The sequence below is a fragment of the Rutidosis leptorrhynchoides genome, chromosome 11 (genome assembly GCF_046630445.1).
Source record: "Rutidosis leptorrhynchoides isolate AG116_Rl617_1_P2 chromosome 11, CSIRO_AGI_Rlap_v1, whole genome shotgun sequence".
In the NCBI taxonomy this organism is placed as follows: domain Eukaryota; kingdom Viridiplantae; phylum Streptophyta; class Magnoliopsida; order Asterales; family Asteraceae; genus Rutidosis; species Rutidosis leptorrhynchoides.
In genome coordinates this window covers 294,256,919-294,275,861 of record NC_092343.1, presented here as the reverse complement: position 1 = coordinate 294,275,861, position 18,943 = coordinate 294,256,919, and the positions used below count along the sequence as shown (strand labels likewise).

Sequence of the window (18,943 nt, the reverse complement as noted above, 5' to 3'; positions counted from 1 at the left end):
TTATAAATAGAGTAGGGGGCATTATTTGATCGATTCGTCCTGGGCAACAGAACACTCAGGATCGGCCCTGGTTACAGTTTTATACACGATCGAGTTTCCAAAGAGACACTGAATGGTTACTATATAATATGAACTCGACCGATAGAAGACATCTAACTTATCTAAATTTTTCAGGTTATTCCATATATTTTTTTATTGTTCAGTAACTATTTTATACGATATATCAGTGTTTAAACAACATGTAACATATATGTTTTCTGTGCAGGTGAGTTTGTTCCGATTGCAAATAAGAAAAGGTGGAAAAGAAGGGTCAATCTCAACAAGGCGTCAATAGGCAGGTTGTCATATGCATTTCGCTTTTGGAGAGTTATTCTACTGACCATAGTAAACTCCTTCTCATCATAGCAATTTTCAAAATACATATAACTATTATGACTACAACCGCTGAACAGACAAAAAGAACATCTGAAACATGCCCGCGGCAATGCGCAGGCCGAACTGGACTCGTTATAATACAAAAACAGCTTTGGAGGTGTGGTAAGAGCAGCACACATAAACCCACCGGTGCAGGGTTCGAGTCCGCGCATCATCTTTTTTATAAAACAATTTTTGAAATAGATTTGTTTACACAATAAATAAACAATTCGGTAATTATAACATAAAAGCAGCATTGGATAAGTGGTCAAGGAGTACTTATCAACCTAGTATTCAAGGGTTCAAGTTGAAGTTGTGTTTGGAGGAATGGTCATGCATGGGTGGTGCTTATTAACTTAATGGTCAAGGTTTGAAACTTGGTTGTGGTTTTTCTTATTTTTTTATATTGTGCTAGATCATAATTAGACCTTAAAAAATCACATTAACATTTATAAAAATCCCACATATTCAATACTCCATATATCTTTAACTATAAATTGTTGTTTTTAATTATGAATTTGTCAAACGTTTTTTTTTTTCTATTAAAAAGTTGCTCTCTGTATGTCTATGAGTTTGTTTGTTATTGATTTTTTTTTCCTAAACATATAACTATTGTTTTATGAGTTATGTTAACTGAACACTTATAGTTATGTACAAAAAAAACCTACGCAGACATTTAATAACAATATCCGACGTTAAAAGCTCTTACATGGTCAATCGCACTCTAGCGAAGCATGATTGACTCCAAAACTTGTTATATTACAAATTAACAACATCAGTTGCCACAATAATCATATATCGATCGATTTAAAATATTATATTACATCATTTTCAATTCCCTCATTTATCATACACGACACACTAGCTACTATTTTATTTAAAAAATACGGAACAAAAATTTCTGCATTTCCTCAAAACTCATTATTATTTCTTTTGAAAAACAGTGCTTCAATCAACTCCATCAGCTGATCAATGCACAACCAACGTGGTCGCCGATAATCTTCAGCTGTCCAACGACTGATCGTATAATCAAACAGTTGTTTCGGTTGTTCAACTTTTACCATAACTTCAGAATAGCAGATCGGACACCTATTGTTTCGCGAGACCCATTGATGAATGCACCAAGGGTGGAAGTAGTGGCGACAAGATAGTTTGGTGATCATGTCGCCCGTAGTGAAATCGTCTAGGCAGATAACACAAGTGGTGGTTGATGGTGGTTGTGAGATGAGAATCTTCGCCGATGGATGCCTTCAATCTCATCTTCGCCATTATAATTTCTTTTTATTATTTTTTTTTTAATTTAATACGTGTCTCTATGTGTGTATATATAGTAGTATGGACACAATATGTACATAAGTTTGGATGTTACACAAATATGTGATGTTGCGTGTGTATTAAGTGTATATTACCCTAGTCACCAACAATTAAATATTTTTTTATATTATTTTATGGAAGGAGGTTTTGGCAAACGTCATACACGGTAGATGGATCAAACCGTTTGATTCACACGGACGACCTTGTAAAATATTATGTTTGTATCCAATAGAATCACTCTGTACACTTCATTTCTATATACCTATCTTTGCCTCCAATTCTCGGTTTTGAAGAATCCATTTCACCCGCCACCATAGTTGTTTGTTTTATTATCTCGATTCGCTCTCTGCAAATAGGCATCTTAAGTTCTTGTGGATGTTTGGCCTGGATATGTGGTCTAAATGAGATGTTGTTAGTGTTTGAAGGCAAATTGTAGTTTCAAGGTTCAAATGGTATCTTAATTGGTATTGAAGTTATGGTTCCTTCATTTTTATTTTTATTTTTTTAAAAAACCACTTAGTTTGTTTGATCATTTTGGAATAACTTTTGTGTGTATCCACTCAAATTATTGATAAATCCATCAAGTCTATACGTTAAGACAGGCCCGGTTATGGACTGTGCAACCGGTGCAAAGGAACAGGACCCATACTGAAACAGGGGCCCAAAATAATCCGATAGTATTTTAACATAAGTATACGGACTACGGAGTACAAGTAAGGTCCAACACAAACAATATCTTTTCACACGTTTCGTCCGCTTGCTTAAAGGACTTGTAGAAACAGGATATGTACAAGTGATGAATATTAGTATGAAGTAACAAGCTTAAAGATCATATTTATCTAGAGTAGGTTAAATATTAACCATTCCGAGTTTACCCTTTAAAACGTTGAATCATGCTTCATCTAAAGGCTTGGTAAATTTATCAACAAGTTGAGAATCAATGGGAACTAAATATAGTTTGATGTTTCCTTTCTCCACATGATCTTTGATCAAATGATAATGCACGTCAATGCATTTTGTCAGGGTGTGTTGTACAGGATTGATTGCGATTACACTTTGCAAATCATAAATACCGGGATCTTATCGAGTGTGTACCCATAATTTGTATGCCGCGCCTTCATCCATAAGACTTGCGTGCAACAAGCGCTAGCAACTCCTCAATTTTACTCCTCAAAACTGGATGTCAATATGTGCATTTCCGATCAAGTTTGCAGCCAATATGATCAGCAGCATCTGAGTAAGCAACTAAATCAAATCTAAGTAGAAACACAAAGTTGTTTCTTTAAAGACTGGCTTACTAGTTTTACTCCTAAAAACTGGATGTGTCAATATGTGCATTTCCGATCAAGTTTGCAGCCAATATAAGCAGAGCATCTGAGTAAGCAACCAAATCAAATCTTATACCTCGAGGTTTTACTAGATTCTTAAGGTACCCATGCCCTTAAGCTATCAGAAGATTCTTTTTACCGCTTGAAGATGTGATTCCATAAGCTATCAGAAGATTCTTTTTACCGCTTGAAGATGTGATTCCATTGGATATGCTTGATATCTACCGCTTGAAGATGTGATTCCATTGGATATGCTTGATATCTGGCACACTGACAAGTAGAAAACAAAATATCAAAATATTTGAACGACTAGTGGTTAGATACATACGCGAACCTATCATACCATGATAAAGTTTTTTATCCACTGATTTTCCATTTAATACAAAGACATTATTTAGTAGACTGACTTTCAAAGTTATGCTACTTGTAAGGCACCAACTATATTTATATCTTGCCAATGTGGGATGGTAACATATATATGAAATGCAGGAACACAAGATACATTATTAGCAACCAGATACATGAATCTTCTTAGATTATTTATATACAGAAGTCCAAATTTACAAGATTACTTGTATAAACTATCAATCTGCTCTTTATATAGTTCCACAACTTGGTTCCTTCGAATCTTCAAAGTTGCGCTCATCAAACCATTATCAATCTGTAATTCATGAGGTCATTCATTAACATACTGTACAAAATCTGTTTCTAACATCGTTAAGACAATCGGAAACGTTACAAAATACAGTCAAGTCTCTTTGCAAACTTTACCTATTTATGCATGAATCAATGTTGATTCAAGCTGCTTTTTCTAGTGGGTCAAACAGGTATCAAGTTGCCTAGAGTGAAATCTTAATGCATAAATAAATATAGAGTATAAATGCATGCATTTACCGTAAAAGGTTCTTCAACGACAAGAATGGGTCCAATCTGAAACGTGCAATCTGAAGTCCTGTATCAAGAAAAAATTAAGTTAAAAACATGAAGCAAGAGCTCGAAATTTGATTTTAAAGCTGATTTTTTTGTAAATGTATATTAATAATAATTTAATACATTATTAGGATATTTCAGCTTTGAATTCGGTTTTCAGTTAAACCGAAAATCGAACAGAAAACTGAATTCAAATTTGAAAATCGAACCGAAACCGAACTCAAATCGGTTTGGTTTACTCGGTTTTCATTTGGTTCGGTTTTCGGGTTAATCTGTTTAAAACCAAGTACTGAAATATTTAAAACCGAACGCTGCTTTACCATTTTTGAAGTTCTTGTGAAATCAAGTGAGCTATTTTCTCCTTACTTAGTCCAGTGGCACTAGAATCTGACGTAGATGACGTTTTTAATGAAAATAGAATTTCTTCTTTATTTGGAACTACGATAGCTCCAAGACGACGTTGATCCTAATGGTCAGTGTAGCATGAGAAACGAAAATAAAGTATTACAACGGGATGAAAATAAAGAAGATAATAAGATCTGAAAATGGACAGAGATGTAGAGATAAATATATGTGTTACCTGGCCGATAACAACTATTTGTTCAATCAAACTACTTCTCATAGCAGCTTCTTCTAGTACTTCTGGTTCAACGTTCTCCCCTATTAGCCATATGTGAACGGATCAGAACAGATGATTACATACACCTCTAGTGGGTTGACACCAAATAGTTGTTTGTTTTTCACTCTGCAGATCTTATTATGTCTTATGTCTGCGCGCTCGCAAGCATTTTTATTGTAGAATGTTTGTTTTTCTACAGACATAAGATAAAATAATGTCTAATTCTGTCTGCAAACTCACGTACTTAGAATTATGCTTCCAAGTGTTGCAGACATAAGTTATTTTGCAGACACAAAAACAAATAGTCTCCATTATTCAGCAACCTTTAGACCACATCTTCTTTACAGACATAATGTGCAAATCTTCAGACAAAATATCTTAAAGCACAAACAGTAAAGAGTTCTATGATTCAAAAAAATACATTTCCGTCGACCTTTTTCCCGTTTTTCTAGCTACATTACAATATTATTTTAATGGTTTGACCCATATGAGTTGAATGCAAACCCCAACCGACCCTCTTGGGAATAATCGGTTCTTATTAGTTAATTAATATATTAATTGTTATGTTTTTATTCTTATAATTAATAATTAATAACTATTTGCTAGTTAATTTGGTATTTACTTGATGGATCAAATTAGGAATGTATTTTTTTAGAACGACAAACTCACACATCATACATAATTTTACACGAATAATATTCTAAACAGGAGTCGAACCCATGACATCTAAGTCCAAGGAGTGTTCCTTGATACCGCTAGGCTAAAGGCCCTTTGGCAGTTACGAATGTATTTAGGGGCGGGTTATATGTAACATTTAAGATGAGAACGAAAAATAAGTTTGGTTTAGTTTCATTTTTATTCTTCAATATTTGCATACACAATAATCAAACACTGTCGTTTATTTCTCTATTAATACTTTATATTTGTGTAATTAAGTTTTAATCCTACAGTCCCGACCCATTCATAAATATGGAATGCGGTCAACATTGACACATAAATCCTCTGGTGACCGAGTTTACCTGAAGAAAGAACAATAGTATCCTTGGCACGTCCTTCAAACAATAATTCCACCAGCATTACGGCTTCGTCCAACTGAATGACAAGGAGATATCCAGCCAATATCCCCAGTGTTTAACCAACCGTCTTCGTTTACGGTTTTCTTTGTCGTGATGGGATTCTACATTAAACAGACAGACAGATAAACTGATCATAAATTTCTTCAAGAAAAAAGAGAACCATAAGAAAAAATGTGTTAATTCCAAACCATATCTAGCTTTTAACCAACAATTTAAAGTGATTTTCATGTGCCTTGTTGATATATCAGCATTTATGGGTCAGGTTAGGTTGGGATGATGCTCAAATTCTTTTGTACTTTTTTTATTAAATAATCATAATTAATGCGTTAAAAAGACTAGAGAAAAAATATCGTTACGAGAATAATCTTAATCTTAGAATAAAGCGGCTTAAGAACATAGACCATAAATGATTTCCAATTTAACCTTTCCATTTGTAACTATAAATTTAGACGTCACCCATATAACAAGCTATGACTTTTATCATTATTAAATGGGAAAAAATTATTTAACGATGAATTATCTAATGGATATCCATTAACCCGATTAATCCATCGGATATGGATATAGATATAAATGAATTAGAATTAAATGGATACAGAGGAAACTGTGATTAATGGATATGGATGTGGATATGACATAATCTTATCCATATCCGATCCATTGCCATTCCTAGTCATAGGCAAAGCATATGCCACATGGACCCATTCCGTATTGAATGGGTCGCAATTGCCAAGGCCCATCAGCAAAGTTCATATACAAATCATAAATCAAACATATAGGTGAGTAACATGAATCCATTTTTTTAACACATCATGAATCCAAATTATTAGAGGTACCTTGTAATAACCAATCATAATCATCGGTCCTCGAGCTTTCACAATTCCCTTTGAACCAGGAGGAAGGTCTTCACCAGTTTCATCATCTACAATTTTTATTTCTGTCTTCCGAATTGGATGCCCAACTGAGCCAAGAACCTTCAAATTTCACAACTATGATGATGTCATAAATTCCCATCTTAAATCAATATAACTGTTAACGTTCGTATCTAGATTGGTATCTTACATTGCATTCTGGTCGTCGAGCAGCTATAACAGGGGAGGACTCCGTTAATCCATATCCAACTTGAACTTTTGTACCAATTGCCTGTACATAAATCAAGATCATGATATTTTTTTTATATATGTTTCCATATGGTAATAAAAAAAAAAAAAAATAAAAAAAAAAAAAACGATTCCAAACCTCAAAGAACTTGTCAACATGTGAAGGCAAGCTACCACCTCCACAAATTGCAGCCTGTAGAATGCATAGACGTCCCAAATACATAATCATCAATCACATGTTTAAATTCACATTTTTATTTCAGTTGGACTGGTGACAGGTAAAACTGGATTTGGCTCAACACAAGTAGTTTTCTACAGGTTGAAATGGGTCAGGTAGGGTTGAATGGAGGTAATTTTTTCTAAGTTTTTTTTAACTATAGCAAAAAAAATGTATCATAGTACTATTCACTTTCAAATCTAAGCATCTTGATATATATTGACAAGTTTTTTACTGGAATACACCAATCAAGGTGACATCATCATTGTGAATAAAACTAAAAGGCTAGGCGAGTTGGATAACACTAATTAGTAGTTTTTGTACAGATTGGATTTTTCCAAGTATGGTTACCAGGAAAAAAAATTATAAAATTACTAGGAATTTTTTATCTATTATAAAAGTCTAACAATGTAACTTGCGATGATTTAACCCATTTGATTAATTTCCTCCTAAGCTGTTTTTTCGTCTGTTTGACCTCCTAGAGAATTTTACATAACCCAGCCATATGTTAACACAGTGGCGGAACTTGAACGGGTAAAACTAATGACAGGGAGTTAAACACAAAAAAGAAAACCTTAATTTTTTAGTAAAAAAAATTCTTTTAGTGTAAATTTTTTTTCTTTCAAATCCAGGTGGGGCGGATACCACCCTACGGCTACACTAAAATCCGCCACTGTGTTAATGGGTCAAATTTACAACTTCTGAGTCAAAGGGAAGAACACGAAAATCGAGAAGAGTAGCATATAAAACCTTTGAAATTCCAATAGATGAGTGAATTTTACTGTACACAGCCTTCGTTGCCAGTATATGAAATGGAAGCAAAACTGTTGCAATAAGCCGTGCGTATAGCCAGTCCAACATTGCAGCAATATAAGAAGGTTGCTTTTGAGTTCTACACAAAATTTTCCCCTATGGAAAAATATAAAAACTAAAAAAGCATTAGAGTATTAATAACTAATTATCACTTTGGTAATATGTTGATTATATGAAAAAAAAAAAAAAAAAAAAACATGTTTAAATGTTACATTTTTCATTTTGGAGAACTGATATTGAGGGAAGTTAATGTTATGAGGTTTTGAAAATTTTAGGATAGAGGAGGTATTGTTATATAACTAATTCCTTATAAAAAAAAAAATTCGGATTGACTTTGACTTATGATGAAGGTGAACCTCATATATGTTTTTGAAATGCATGTAAGCCATACTGATCCTTATAAATGAGACTGCAACCAGCTTACGAATGCCAGAGCTTGTCGCTATTTGTTTCTGGATCCCACTGCATATAAATAAATTATTAATTGAGTATTATTGTGTTTATGAATCATTATAGTTTTAAATAGTAAAAAAAAGGTGTACCTGTACAGAGTTTGTAATACTAGAGGGACAGAAATCATATATTGTGGCTGATAGTGTCGCATATCATCCTATAATGAACAGACGGTAGATGAACAGATTGGGTGTGTAATCAGCAAAAGTGAGAAGATATTTACTACTTAATAAAATAATCCTTTATATTTTCAGTCTATTATCCGTATAAAAAAATCACCTTTAAGTATTTTACGTTTGTGTATACTTGTTCGACTCCTCTAGAAAGTATAAAATACCCCCAAGAACGTTCATATGCATGCCAAGGTGGAAGCATGCTTAGAAATCTGTCCCCGGGCACAGCAGGTACGACGTCCCACAAATTTTGAACCTGAAAAGTATACAAGAATATTAAAAGAACATGATATTATCTCTATCTACAACTTTGATAGACTTTACACACAAACATTTCACATTCTATTATTATATATTTACGGTGTTGTAAACGGCTGCCGTCTCAACCAACTACTCGGTTTGGTGACTAGCCCGTCCCGTTTCGCCCAAAAACGTCTAATTAGCCGGCAGGGGCGGAACATATAGGAAACACTGGGGTATCCGCCCCAGCTCGGTTAAAAAAGAATTTACACTAAAAATTTCTTTTTTACTAAAAAATAAGATTTTTTTTTAGTGTTTACCCCCCCCCCCCCCCCCCCCCCCCCCCCCTTCACTAGTTTCGCCCTATCTCAGCTCGGGTTCAAGTTCTGCCACTGTTAGTCGGTCAAGGCAAAAAGTCAGCCCGGTCAAAGTCGGTCCGAGTCTATCTGAGTCGGTCAAAGTTAGGTCAAAATTTTAATATTTAAAGAACATGAAATCGTCTCTATCTGAGACTATGAAAGACTTAACACACAAACATTTCACATTCTGCTAGATATATAAACGAAACTAGGCGTATTAACCAACTTATTGACATTTAAAGTGAAAATATGACTCTTCCTTTTGTTGAATATTTATTTTCTACAAACATAGTGATCAAAATTTTAAACAGGAATGATGCAAAAATTTGTACCTGGTGCAAAAGATTACTATGTGTAAGCATAACTCCTTTTGGGTTGCCAGTGGTCCCACTTGTGTATATAAGAGTAGCAAGATCGTCGGACTCGATCGGCTCATAATCAAACTTCTTGCCTAAAGATCCACAAAGCCAGTTTAAACGCAACCCACATTATAAGACCGCCAGAAAACATTATGTACCAAGGTTGCAAAATTCGCAACTCGAGGAATACTCGCTGGGGACCTTTTAGGGAGTACTTGCAACTTGGGGAATACTGGAGTACTCGGATGTTGACCAAGTTTGACTTTGACTAATTTGACCGGATTTTGACCGAATTTTGACCCTTTCTCCGAGTAATTCCGAGTTTTGGCCAAGTTTGACCGAGTACTCCCCATGTTTCAAAAACCTAGTACTCGTAGAGAACTCGCCGAGTAATTCCAAGTTCTGCAACTGTTACGTATACATAACTCACTCCTACTCTCTCAAAAAGATTCACTTGTTAGTTGTTATTTTAATTTCTATTAATATTTAGAATTGTTTTCAAACTACACTCTAACTAATGTTAACTGAATGCTAGTAGCTATAGTAAACAGGCTTACGAGCATCAGGTGAATCAACCAAAATGGCACACTGTTCACGGCCCATATTTATGATCTCCTCGTAGCTAAAAACAGGAACTCCCTCCATCATTTGGCTACTTATGGACGATATTTCTCCCCAAAGTAAGATAACAAATCTAACAGATGCTTTGAAATTCATGTCCTTTGCAATTCGATGATATAACTCAAGGTTGTCCACAACAAGTGCAACACTATCATAGAAAGAATGCAAAAGGATAATAAGAAAGTGTAAAATAAAGCACACATGCATCATAGATAACAATTGATGTTAGGAATAATCCAACACTTTATTGATTTGTATGAAGGTCACATGGATTAATTCATTTGATGAGTACACACACAAACACACCATGGTATATTGAAACTATCTCTTCGGTTCAATAATATAGACGTTTTATATATATATGTTTCACGATAGACGGCGCAAGGAGAATTATGATAGGAACTCATGACTTCTGAAAGGAACTCATGGCAAACTAGAATTATGATACTAGATTAAGGTGATATATCATATACTTATACACACATTTTGTATATATAAGGTATTATTGTAGTACGATATCTTATTTATTCTATTCACATATTTACTATAATATGGTTAGATATACGATATTCACAATGTAATTTATCTTTTAACGATTTACTACTAATATCCACATCTACATGCATTTATATCCTTGTATGTATATGGATCTAAACATGTGGGGGTGTGGACATGTGGTTTTGATAGAGGAGTTGGGTGGAGGTGTTAGGGGTATCTAGTGGAGAATTTTCTGATATTAGTTTGACTTAAGGTTTACCATTATAGCAATTGTATATGTATATATGTTTATTTACCTCCATCATACCCTACATCTGCAAGATTGGGTATGGTTACTGTTTATATTTTAAAAGGTTACGTTTGACTATTTGATGAACAAACTCTAAACTTTCGAAAACATAACCAGCATAATACTTCTTATCCTTAGAGAGTACTTCCTACATAGTTTGGACTTGGTCTATTTTTCTCTTAAATTCAAACAAACTAAAATAAGATTTGAAAAGTCGACCGCACTCTTCATTAAGAAAGTGGGTGAATATAAAACTTGGAATCCTTGTGCTAACCTTTCAGAATGATTGTAGATATGTAACAGCTCTTCCACAGATGACCTAGATCCTCTGACAACATTTATTGCTCCTGTGGCCATAATACCTACAACAAAACTTTTTAGCGTTAAATCGCCATATTAGTATAACACAAATATTACCTACACCACAAAAGTGGTGATCTAGTGCTAAAGATTTGTCTATATGGGTGAAAACACCCGGAGGTCTCAAGTTCGAATCTTATGAGAAAGAAATATGGCCATGGAAGGTCACCCGCGACGAATTCAGGCGACCCCTAAAGCGGGTGATCGCCCTGGTATTAGTCGGTTCACAAAGCGGGTCGGATACCTAGATTTATCCAAAAAAAATTATCTACATGTAGTTTTCATATTTCAAATTTATTTAAATGTGGTTTCCAAAGAAAAAATCATACAATGAATGTGGATCGACTATGGTCACAAAAGGAACAAGCTTTGTGAGAAAAGCAAATCAAACAACACCTTAGATATTGAGTTTATCACTACGAAAGATGAATGCTATCTACCTTGATCAGCAATAAGCTACCGACAAGAATTGTCAGCAAAAAGTGCTAGCTTCTCACATGGCTTCATTCCAATAACTCTTAACCCCTCAGCGAAATCTAATATATTTTGCTCCACCTGCAAATTTCAAAATCACAAGTCACTTTTGTAAGTCATATTTGTAGGAGGGTCATGAGGATCATGATGCGGGTCCACCAATGCAAAAAGATAGGACAAGAGAGAATATAGACCTGCTTATAAGTCATATTTGTAGGAGGGTCATGATGTGGGTCCACCAATGCAACACGATCACCGTACGTTTTGGCTGAAGACCTCCAAATATCTGGAATTGTCTTGAACTCTGAAATTAATCCATTATTCTCCGACAGTAATGGACTCTCAAGGAGTGGTGAATACTTTCGAACTTGCTTTTGTTCTGTCTACAAGTCAACATTATGTGGGACAAGTAATTATAATTTTATTGATGTACGGAGTACATACTTTACTATATCATCCTACTGTATTATGAGCTTATATCAAATAATCACTTACAAGTTACACCTACTATTACATAAACATTATACCAAATTCAAATAAGAATTAGTTAGAACATGAAAAAGACAATCACAATCATCTCATATTACTTTTATAACTATAATGCATTAGCATTTGACACTTGTATCTACCATGCTTATCGAAAAGAATATGTTTTTCAAACTCTAACACCAGATGTCTAAATTGATCAATGAACAATTTACTAACTACAACAAGATTAACCTTTTTTTTTCTTTTTTTGTACCAAATGCAGATTGATTTTTTTTTTTTTCATAAGCGACATCAAGTGACATTTTTCCAATAAACATAAAGCAACTAACTTTTATGAGCTCTTCCCATCCCATTTGTTGTTAGCATTTAATGTTATTTTACTAAGGAAAAACAAAGAATATTTGGCTCTAAATATGCTTATTCAATAAGAAACAGATAAAAAGGGCTATAATTGTTACAGAGAATCCCAGATTTGTTTTTTTTCCCTGTCAAACTTCAAGTCTCAAGTCTTCAAAATTTCTTTATTAAATTACCGATTTCTTAGATTTCATATTAACGTTAGATTAATGTTCAAGGTTGTAAAAGTTGCGAATCGGGGACGAGTCGGTCGGGACCTTAGAGGGACGAGTCGATCGAGTCGGGGACGATAAGGGGATGAGTCGGGTGCAGACCACCGTTGACTTTTACTAATAAATAAATGAGACAATACTACACATAAATATATCAAGCATATATATGTGGCAAGAAATCTGATTTTAAATATAATTTTTCTTATCTAACTATGACTTTGACCGACTTTGACCGACTTTGACCGACTTTGACCGACTCGGCCCGACTCAGCCTTACTTTGACCGACTTTGATTCAAAATACTTAGCGTTGACCGACTTTTAAGGCATTTTTGGGCGAGTCGAGATTAGCTAGTCCCCAAACCGAGTCAGCAGAATCGGCGGACTTTTACAACAGTGTAAATGTTTAGACAAAAACATGCAATAAGAATAGTATAATTAAACACTTAAATATTATATTATCCTTTTCCAAAAGAACTACAAATGGACCACATGAACTTTGTCAATACTAACAAAAAACAATTCAATTCAAACGAATACAATTAGTACATGAGATACAATATCATCTTACAAATTATGAGTAATCAATTAATGATACATAATTCAATCAAATATCAACAGAAACTATTATATAGCAGAATACCTGAATTATTCTTGTTCCTAACATGCAATATGGAATACATTAACATGCAGCAACTCAAGTCAATTCAAATCAACTAAAGCATCACGCACAATATCATTCAAACAAATTATTAGTTTATCAATACTACAGAATTCATCAAATATCAACACAAAATCACAAACAAACAATAAATAAATACAACAAAATAACTGAATCGATATCAAAATATCAAATATACCTTGGATTCAGCATAAACTCGAATTCCGTTGCAGAAACTGACCGGATCACGATTGCGTTTTTGGCGCCAACCATAAAACACATTGCTGGAGTCAACGTTACCGTTGACGGTGACGTAAGAAATCCGGTGACGGTGTGACGACGGCGTAATGACGTTGTTGATTGAAGTGATCGACAATGAATTAGAAAGTGAGTGATGCTGAATTACAGGATTTATTAAACTTTGGTGCATTGTGTACTTATAATTTAGTGTGTGAAAATAGTGTGTGTAAATGTAAGTAGTTCCTACGATACTATCCAACGAGAAAACCAAACTAATATTTCATTTGGCTTTAGTTATAAGCCTAATTATAGATTATAGATGATAGATGATTATAACGATCATTTATTTCTATAATAACTGAATTAAATTTATTCTAGAAGCACCTTAAAACTCATACTCCATCCATCCATTAAGACCACTCCCAACGAGCCCGGTCCTCACTCCTTCTTGAGCCCCGCCCTCGAGGGCGCCGATGGCATTCAACCCGCCCTCGGCCGCCCTCGTTTCTCTTTCTTCCTTCCGTTCTGCTTTCTGTCATGTGTATAATAATTTGAGGACGAGACATTTTTTCTCTCACCTACTTTTGTGCATTATTTATTTGTACCCATGGCATAAACAACTTGTACCTTAATTTATTAATTAAGTTTGTGGGGTATGTGATGGGGAGGAAGTATGTCATGGTTGGTAGTGGTGTGTGATGAGGAGTAAGTGAAAAATAAATGGAGAGAGAAAGCTGATGTGGCTCTGATGTGGCGGTGTGTCCTGGGAAGGAAGCACGTCAAGGTTGGGAGTGGTCTAAGTGGATCTACTTTTAGCCTATTGTTTGTACGGGACTGAAATACCTGATCTAGTTAAATTTTTAACTAGTGATAATACTGGATAGTGTACATTTTTTAGTGACACCATAAAAATAAGACAGTTAGTAGAATTCTTTTTTGAGTTTTAACATGTGACACCAGTGTATCAATTCTAAATCCGCTAGGTTACTCCCCCCCCCCCCCCCCCCAAACGATTTAGAAGGCCCAAAAATTTGAGTATATATAAATATAAAGAATTGATTAACTACTTTGCTTTTAAAAATGCTAGAAAGATAGTTATATTTGAATATTAGGTTAGTTATAATTAGAGGAGGAATATTGAGAATATAACACTTTGATAGGCTGTCATGAGAGTGTTATCTTTTTACATGTATTAAAAAGTTTAACATGTATAAGGGTCAATTTTTATTTTCATCCGGGGCCTTCTAAATTGTTGAGACATCCTTGGTTTTTAGTTAGCTCATAATGTTATTGTGTTTACTACTCTCGATCATATCGCCATGTAGTTGTTTTGTATCCATTTAGCATGTTCCTTCATTTTTCGACGAAAATTCCAAATTTTTAATAGTAATCGTTACTGTTGATGCATATTTTGTATGGCCGTCGCTGGGCACGTTTATTCTTACATTGTACACCTAGATGTATTACACGCGTGAGACTGATCAGTTACAGGAGCATATGTGACTGTTGGGCCGTTCATGTTGATAGGCCCATTAGGGTAACCTAAGTCTAGTTAGTCTATATATATATATATCAGTATCACATGTGTTTAGGGTTAAGAGAGTGGAACCCTAATTGGGGTCAGGCTAGAACCCCAATTTGGAAGAGCCGTTTTGGCGATTCCCGTGCATAGGGGAGATCATGCTCGATCTCCCCTGGCCATCCGATGTTTCTCCGTTTAAATCAATTGTAAGTGTAACGTTTATATTAATAATATTGATTTATGTTTGATTCATCGTGTTTATCTCTTCCGTCTTTGATCTTGCTCCTTAATGGTTGTTTTGATTCGTAACCCGGTCCAACAAATTGGTATCAGAGCTGGAGTCTCTGGTTTGCTTGATCTAAATCGTTTTTGGGTCAAAAAGTTTGTGTTTTGTAACAACCCAACCCGTAATCAAACCCGGACCATATTTTTTTTTTAATATAGTATTTTCGACCTTTAGTTCCCAAATGCGCTTCCAAAAACATCTTTAATACAATAACAAGTTCCATGACTTTAAAACATTCAACATATGAATTTAAGTTACAAATACAAGTTCGACCCATTAAGTTTAAGTTCCAACAAAACTACGAGCATGATGTTGGGGATAAACTACCCAACCTAGGTCGAATCCAAAAGTAATCCAAGCAAGCATCAAAATGGGAAATCATCTAAGTCCCGAGCATACCCTTGCCAAAACCGCTTCCGTACCTAAAAATGTAAACAACGAGAGGGTAAGCTAATGCTTAGTGAATGCAATACTTATACATATACATATGTAATTTACCTACACGCATCCACCTACAATACCATACAATAATAATAAGCGAGCTAGCATTAACAAACACACGACTAGCAACAAAATTAGTATATAAATCATCACGATAATATACTAAACATAAAAGGGCATAAACACGCTAACCGTTCACCGCTTACTACTACCGACTTGTAGCCAACCAAGATCACCGAGTCTCACTCGTACCATGTCACCGACTTGTGACTCGTCATATGGTGTCACCGACTTGTGAATCACCATGTAGCATCACCGACTTGTGAAGCCCCACCTAGTGTCACCGACTTGTGAACACTAAGAAATGTCACCGACTTGTGACTCATCATAAGGTGTCACCGACTTGTGAATCACCACTAATACTTATGGGTCACCGACTCGTGAACGCCATGTGGCATCACCGACTTGTAAAGTACCACCAAGTATCACCGACTTGTGAACACTATAGGGTGTCACCGACTTGTGCACCACCCGTCAATACATATGAGGCCACCGACTTGTGAACCTCCAAGAGGTGTCACCGACTTGTGAAGCACCACTAAGTGCCACCGACTTGTGAGCACTATGAAGTGTCACCGACTTGTGAATCACTTCCCCGACCTATGGCATCACCGACTTGTGATTCACCATCTAGTGTTACCGAATTGTGAACACTATAAGGTATTACCGTCTTGAAATCACCTAACGAACATCTAATAAGGGTCACCGCCTTGTGAACCACCATGAGGTGTCACCGACTCGTGAGGCACCTAACAAGACACTACCGACCCGTAGTTCTCTTCACCCGAATCCCAATTAAGTCACCAACTTGTGACATAACGCCCAACACTCACGATGTGGCGCCAAAGGCCCACATCGCGTACGAGTAAATAAACCACATACATACATGTATAAATATTCCACTCACCTTGAAATACTTGGAGAACGTATCCCGCGATCTTAACTTCTTCCACCGACTTCACGCAAATCACCTACGCAAAGTATAAATGCAAATAAGCTACTCACAATGCTTATTCGACTTAAACAACACTTATGTTCTTCTAGAACATCCTATTTGACCAAAGACCATTTTTCGCTCGGAAACCTTCATAATCACAAATGACTTGTGATTATGCCTCAACAACATCATTTAAACATGGTTTGGTCATTCGATCACTCATTTAAACACATGACCCGCCCGTTTGGTCCTAAAGTGTGTTTTACACCCTAATATGCATAAAACGATACTCACAAGTCCAAAACTTATGAAATCACTTCCCGCGTTCCCGAAATAGCTAATCTTAACTCTTTTAGCCATTAAACGCCATTTATAGTGTCATTTACTCAAAAACCTATTTTATAAACTAAATTAGTCAAACTTTCAAGTTCATGAGCTCTTTCACCAAATCCTTTAAATCATAAGTCCCTTAGATGAATTAAACCCTCTAATTAAGTCCTTTAATCAACTAATCACATTAATAAACCCTAATCTCAAAATAAACAACCAATTCCATTATCACTAGTTTAAACCTTCATGTTCATGACTAGTGGGGTTCTTTAAACTAATTAACAAGTTCACTAGCACAAATTCAAACCCTAAACCATATGAGAAATCATCAAAAACGGATTTTAGAGTTAACACTTACCGTTTGTACTCTCGTGTAGCCAAGAACGAGGAGAGCAACCTTTCTCCTTGCTCCTAAGATCGAATCACAACCTTGAATCCTCAAATCTCCACTTTAATCTTGTGTGTGTGTAAAGTTTGGAGAGAATTTGAAGAAATAAATGAAAAAGGAAATGAAATAAGGAGTTGTGTGGCTGAGATTTTAATCCACAACTGATCCAAACGCGAAAAGACCATATTACCCTCGAACCCATCTCACTTAACCAAGAAAAATGGGTCTGTGTGCTGCTGAGGTCGCGGCGCGACCTGGAACTCCGCGGCTCGACAATCCCCTGTAACTGGTACTTCGAAACACCTACTTTCTGGTCCGTTTTTCTTTGAAACATCGCGGCGCGATGCCTTTTTTCGCGGCGCGGCCAAACACGCGTTCTGACTCAATTTCAATTAACAATGCTCAAAGGCCATAAACTCGACTCGTACTCTTCGTATCCCCTTCGCATGCACACTTAAACTTCACCAAAAGTCTCTCATGGCTTAGTACTCCCATGAGCCATGCATACATTACCATCACTTGTTTATACATATAACCTATAGATATATATACATCTCGCATGCGTTCACATATATATACACTAATCCTTGTATAATCATATATCCAACTCGCGTATCAACTTTTGATATATATATATATATATATATATATATATATATATATATATATATATATATATATATATATATATATATATATATATATATATATATATATATATATGTATGTATATGTTAACTCCTACGTATGGACCTATATATATATATGTATTTATATGTACCTGCGCAACCCGAACTATACATATATATATATACCCCTTTCACGCGTATAAAAATATTCGGGTCTTACAACTCTCCCCCACTTAAGCTCGATCACGTCCTCGTGATCTTCGCTACTTAGCCATTCGGACATACACCCCGCGGTCCTTTGATTAACTTCCAAACTCGAAGTCCTTCGAACTCTTCCAAAAATTCGAATATTTTTCATAACTCTTTTGGCGACTTCTCTCCATAAATCGCCACTTTGATTAAAATCATCGCTAACGACTCATTCATACCACAATTTCCGAGTGCTACACCTCGCTCACCACCTTCTTAAACAAGAAGAAATTCAACAAGTCGCCTCTTTACTAGGTTTCACCACGTTCCTACCGCGAGTAGTAACTTAATCTTATCCGAAAAGACGATTTAATCCGAACCGAACTCTACATCGAACCGACCAATCCTAGGTCTCGACACCATATTCCGAATTTAACACGAACACCATTCGAAATTTCCCGTCCACAAACACTTTCGTGCGGGAGTGCAACTCCCCCACTTGGTACCTTGTTCCATAAACTCATCAAACAATGACCTAAAGTCAACTCAACTTGCACTTAGTGGCTC

General features: G+C 35.5%; 1 pseudogene; it reads right to left on the bottom strand.

The window, feature by feature from the left end:
* Positions 1 to 3,624: 3,624 nt before the first annotated feature.
* LOC139875585 (probable acyl-activating enzyme 16, chloroplastic) lies at positions 3,625 to 13,784 on the bottom strand (annotated as a pseudogene).
* Between the last annotated feature and the right edge of the window lie 5,159 nt (positions 13,785 to 18,943).